Below are 6,309 nucleotides of genomic sequence, written 5' to 3'. Positions count from 1 at the left end.
CAACTAGAGAAAGCCCATGCGCAGCAACAAAGACCCAACGCAGCTAAAAATAAAATAAATATATTAAGAAAAAAAAAAGAATAGGAAAGGATTCGTGTGTGTGTGTATTACTTTTAAAAATACTTCTAGCTCTACTTTGTCACCATGTAATACTACTTTAGTAGCCCCAAACTAAGATTCATTCAGTATTTATTGACTCTCTGCTGTGTACCTAGTATAGTTTTAGATTCTATAACTGGTGCAACAGGAAGACATGGACCTTTGGCCTTAGAGGGGTTACAGGTTAGCAGAAGTGGATGTGTACACAGGTCACGATACAAAACAGTGTGGTGTATGCCATAAAGGGATCAATTGCTTATTGCTGATGTAGTTAGTTCTGACCAGGGAGCCAAGGAAGCCTTCATAGAGGAGGCTTTTGACCTTGTTCCTGAAGGATGAGGAGAATACAATAACTGGGGGTTACTCCAGGCTATGTGAACTGAATTCTCAACACAAAATCTTAAAGCATTGCCTTGAGATGACGCATTACAAATTATAATTTAGGATTAAATCACAAAGAACTTGAAAGCCATATTAAACCAGTGAATAAAACAAAATTCAGTTTTACCATCCAGTTTCCCAATATATTCATTCCTAAAGTGGGACCCCTCTGTCCTCTGGGACTTACTGCTTTCCACAGCACCCTTTCCCCCAAGGTAGTGATCTTTCCCATAAGCACATTATCTGTAACTGAGGCACTTAACAATTTCACCTTGTATTTGTTTCTATACAGGTTTTATCTTCCTTTCTGGAATATAAGTTCCATAAGAACAAAGCTCCGTTTCTTAACTTTGAAACCGACCAGTGGGATGGCCAGGAATAGGTGTACTCATTGTCAGTTTTATGGATTCAGTATTTTATTAACATTATCTCTTGTAGTAAACATAAAATTGTCTTTTGCAGAATTCGGATTATTTATTAGAAGATTTTCATTATTGAATAATACAAAATATAAGCTGAAGTATAGCTTTATAGAAAGCTATAAAGCGGCAGACACCCAGTGGCTGAGGTTAAGGAGTGGAGCCCTCTTAAGGGTTGAATTGTGTGCCCAGAGAGAGATGTTGAAGTCCTAACTCCTAACACCTGTGAATGTAGCCTTACTTGGAAATAAAGTCTTTGCAGATGTAATCAAATTAAGATGGGGTTATTAGGGTGAGCCCTAATCAGGCACTATGACTGGTGTCCTTATACAAAAAGGAAAATGCCATGTGAGACAGAAACACAAGGAGAAGGCATGTAACAACGGAGGCAGAGATTGGAGTTAGGCACCTGCAAACCAAGGAACACCAAGGGTTGCTGACGACAGCAGAAAGCTAACAGAAAGAAGCAAAGAACAGATTCTTCAAGACAGCCTTTGAGAGCATGACTCTGCCTACACTTCGATTTCAAGCTTCTAGCCTCCAGAATTGTGAGACAATACATTTCTTTTAAGTAACTCAGTTTGGGGTACTTTGTTTATGGCAGCCCTAGGAGACTAATACACCCTTCTTAATTCACTAATTCAACACATACTTGCTGAACATCTGCCAGATACTAATTTAGGTGCTTGAGATACATTCGTGAGCGAAGACAAAAATCCTGCCTTTGTGGACCAACATTCAAGGGTGTGGGTGAAAGTGAAGAGAGGTAATAGTAAAAGAAGAGGATACCTTCTATAGAAAAAATAGTGTAGGATAAAGTGGATGGTGGGGTAGTTGCCAATTAGAGTGATTGTGGTTGGGCTTGTAGCGACTCAAAGACAAATTAGGCAAGTATGACATAATAAGAAATATATATTTGGTGTCTGCCCCTAGTTTTTGACACAGAGCTCCTAAAATCCTTGTCAATTCCTGCGTGATGGGGGTGTTAGGAGCATCTTACACAGAGCTACTAAATCCCTTGGAATTTCCTGGGTAATAGGAGTGTCTTGTTCTAATGAGGCAACTCTTGGAGGGCTCCTGGATGACTTCTGGATGAGGTCTTGTCGCCAGAAAGTCTAAGTCATGATTAGAAACAGAACTTGGAAATTGATCAATAACTGATCATGCTTGTGTGCTGAAGCCTCCATAAAAATCCCTAAAATACAGGGTTCACAGAGCTTCCAGGATGGTGAAAATATTCAGGTGCTGGGAGAGTGCCATGCCAAGGAGAGGATGTGGGAGTTCCACAGTCCTTCCCCATACCTTTCCCTATGCATCTCTCCCATTTGGCTGCTCCTGAGTTGTATCCTTTATAATAAACCAGGAATAAACTGTTTTCCGGAGTTCTGTGAGCCATTCTAGGAAACTAACAAACCTCAGGAGAGATTGTGGGAATCCCTGATTTATAGTGGGTTTGTCACAAGTAGTGAGGCCTGGACTTGGAATTGGCATCTCACAGAACCATTCACTTTAGACAAGTTGGTCCCTGTCCAACTCAAAACACCAAACATCATCCTCTCCTGCTAAATGAGTGACTTTACCAGTTTCAGCTTTATCCCTCCTTCAGTCTGCTTTCCCTATAGGTAAGATTTATTTAGATGACAGAATTGCCCTTGCTTTCTGAGAACACCCAATCCAGAAGGAACCCTCACTTCCTTAGACCCTCCGCAAAATTCCACACCTATAGCCCCAATCCTATAATAGGTTCTTTCTAACTCCCTCTTACTGAGACACCCCATAGGTCTCCCTCGCTGCAAGGGTTTTTTGTTTTGTTTTGTTGTTTTGGCTGAAGGGCATTGTCAGGTTTAAGAGATGGGAGGAGAGCAATGTGACCTTAGGCGACTGTGGGGTAACTTGCCCCAAAGAGGAACAGAGAAATACTGTAGAACGGTAGCCTGCAGGGAAACTAGGTTAAAGTTTTCGTTGTGTGTCTTAAGGTAGAGAATTAACAGCATGTTTGTACGTTGAAGGGAAAAACCGAGAGAGACAAATGGGTCGTTTAGTAGGAGAAAAGCTAGTGGGTAACACGCGTACAGGAACTAGTGCTTCAGGTAGGAGCATGCGTCGTTCACCTGCAGGGTCGGGTGAGTGAGATCCTGGAACATGCCTGGCTGTGGTGTGGACATTCTCTTCCTGTCAAAGTTCTCAGTGAAGAGGCGAAAAAGGCGGAAGTCCTGCCTCCCACAATATCTAATTGCCTATTCGAAATTTCACGTCTCAGTTCTTTTGTGTTTCTGTTTCAAAGAGCCTCCCCTCTACCGGAATATTAATTTCCCTAATATCTATCCAATTGGATGGCTAGCTTCCAAATACAGTCCCACGAACAATGGGAGAAAACCTGATTGTGCCCTAGCTGTCTAGATCTCACAACAGAAGGAAACATTTCTGTGTATTTCTCCACAAGACATTCCCCCACCTCCACCCCAGGACAAGCCCTATATTGAGAAGAAAAAAAGTAAAATAAACAAGAAAGGACTTTCTTCGAAGTCCTCCGACTCTAACTGCTTTTACATAGGATCGCTTGTTTTAGAAAAGCTGCCAATAGTGAGGCTCATAATTTTGTTCCGATAAAATAAAACACTACCCTCTATCAGCAATAATGCAGGTATGCACAGTAACACAGAAAATCAAATTCAACTTTAAACAGTGGCCTTTTCAGTTTCTTCTGTGCTTTACCGGAGGAGGTAGGCGAGGGATCCGGGAAAAGAAGAAAAACTTGCGCTTTTAAGTGCGCAAGCGCAGTTTGAGAACTGTTTCGTTTGCAAACCGGTCTTTTTTCCGAAGATCAGGTTAATATTGACAGTATGTAAAGTAATCCGGTTTAAAAAAAGAAAAACAAAACCAAGTAAGAAAACATATATGCTGCGCCCAACGTGGGGCTCGAACCCACGACCCTGGGATTAAGAGTCCCATGCTCTACCGACTGAGCTAGCCGGGCGCCCGGCTAACTGCCTTCTTTCTTCTTCTCTTGAAGTGTTCAATTACACTTGATTTTTTTTTTTTTTTTTTTTGTTTCCCTACAATCATTTACATTAAAAAATTTGTCATACTATAATCTCCAAATTAGTTTCTTAAATTCTTTGAAACAGTTCTTTAATTGTACTTAGATTTAGTAATTTTTAGTGCGTGTGTATCCCAAAGGCACTGAAAACAAGCGTTTCTCATTACAGAATCACTGAATCTCTTTTTCTGAAGTGTTTTAAAATATTTACTGCCCAATACGTTACCTTCTTTACATAAACACGTATCAAGACTGTTCACTTTGTATCAAATGGCATAATGGAATCCTACAATTTGGGGCGCGGCATTAAAAAACAAAGTTTTTAATGAAGTTAGTTACACACACGGAAGAAAAATGGAGCTTAGCTATTTCCTTTAATAGGATCTAGTCAAGGAAAGTTAAATTGAGGAAAGGGATAGTGGTTCAGTTAAAATAAGCCCTCTTTCCGGTAACTGCCTGACAATTGAAAGATAGGACCGTGAAAGGTTGCCATTACCATCCATCTCAAGAGACAAGCTGAGAGGAAAGGATTGTAGAGACTGTGAGTCTTAGGGCAAAGAAAGTTAATTCTAGAAGAAAAGAAGAACTGAGTCTGACCAAATTGTGACAAGCTGAGACAATGGAATAATCTTCTATGGAAATATATATATTCTGAGATACTAGTGAAGTTCTCTAGATAGGGAACTATGCAGATTTCTGTGATGGGAGTGGTGTCTATCATACTGCTCAGAACAGCAAGCTGAAGCCTAATTGTAAACCTGGGAGTAACAATCCTTAGGATACTATCCCTGAAACCCTAAAACACAGTATTTAGAAGTTAAACACATTGGGCATCACATTTCCGAGCGACTTAATTAACACATAATAATAAGGTATGGCATAAAATATGTTTAGATTCCTCAATGTGCACCTAGGATTTAAGTAGAATATTTAAAATTTCCAAGCTTGAAATATTAATGCAATTATTCACCAACACTTTTTTCCTGCAGTTGCAAATTCTGGCTTATTTTGACTATTTTATAACTTGGCAGAATGTAACTGGGAAGTGAATTTGTATTTATTTGCATTTTCAACACATTTATTAAGTACCTATCATGTGCAAAGCACTGTTATGCATTCTAATAGATGGAAGTATAAACCAGACTCTGATAACCAGAAAAACCTTATCACCCTATAAGAAAGACGTGTAGATTGCATACCGATTTTATATGCACTACTTCCAGAGTAATTTAAAGTAATTAAAACAAACACATCCATACTCACACCTTTTAAGTCTTCTAATGAATCAGGCAAACAATCACGAACCTTAGACCACAATTCAATGTATTCTTCGAAGGTACGATATATATCAACAATCCAGCCCCCCAATAGGCAGTTCATCGAGTTCAGAAAGAGCTCCAAATTCATAATTATTAATGAATACACAGTAGGCATTAGACACTCAAATTTTGTTTATCACACACAAGCAGGAAAGTTAATTAAGAGTTTAACTGGATCCCTAAACAAGTTTGGGGTACTTGTAGTTTACCTTCAAGGTGAACCCTCCTAGGACTATACAGCACTTTCTTGGCTTACCCTGGACTAACTCAGGACGCTTCATGAAAAAATTGCAACTAGAATATTTCAGTGAGGGTTAGGCAAATTAAATGGCTAGTCTTCCAAGTATATCCAAATCCTTTCTTTATCCATTTGTTCAAGAATAAAAACTAACCTTTAATTATAATGCTTCATTAGCAGAAAGAAGCAGTGGAATTTCCTCTTTCTCTCTCACTTTCTACATCTAATTTTTCAGTAAGCCCTACACTTCTAAAATCCGTCCACGTTTTTCCACCTCCACTGCCGCCACTCTGCTCATTTCCCATTACTGCTTGCCCACCGGACTGCAATAGCTTTCCAACTAGTCTCTGTGCTTCTGTTCTTCCCTGTATTCATCATTCTTCACACAGAAGAGAGATCATTTAATAAATAAATTAGATCATATCATTCTGCTTAAAAAACTGTGATGACCTCATGGTAGAAAGCCAATCATTAACTGTGGAAGGAATGACGGAATTAGAAAATCACCATTTGGCAACCATCATCATAATAATTGATTCAAATATGAATCATGGGATACTATAATTAGGGGGTGAAAGGTGAAGGAGTTGCAGGATATTTACATAGCTTCAAGGTGTTTCCTCACAATATATTTATTAATTACAAAGGGCAAAATTGAAACTATAGTGGAGAAATCTTAAGTAACTGATCAAAGTTAACATCATCTGTAGTGGAACAAACTGACATGATGTGCTTCCTAATATAAGATTCTAGTATGAATACAAGGTTACTTTTGTGGCGTTCCTGACAAAAAAAATGCATCACCCGAATCTA

At 39.2% G+C, this 6,309-nt stretch overlaps 1 non-coding gene across 1 annotated transcript; it reads right to left on the bottom strand.

Annotated features, from left to right (window-relative positions):
- Positions 1 to 3,803: 3,803 nt before the first annotated feature.
- Positions 3,804 to 3,876, bottom strand: TRNAK-CUU (transfer RNA lysine (anticodon CUU)). The gene has a single exon. It is a non-coding gene; the product is annotated as a tRNA-Lys (tRNA).
- Between the last annotated feature and the right edge of the window lie 2,433 nt (positions 3,877 to 6,309).

Source organism: Kogia breviceps, chromosome 3 (genome assembly GCF_026419965.1).
Source record: "Kogia breviceps isolate mKogBre1 chromosome 3, mKogBre1 haplotype 1, whole genome shotgun sequence".
NCBI lineage: Eukaryota > Metazoa > Chordata > Mammalia > Artiodactyla > Physeteridae > Kogia > Kogia breviceps.
This window is presented reverse-complemented; position numbering and strand designations above follow the sequence as displayed.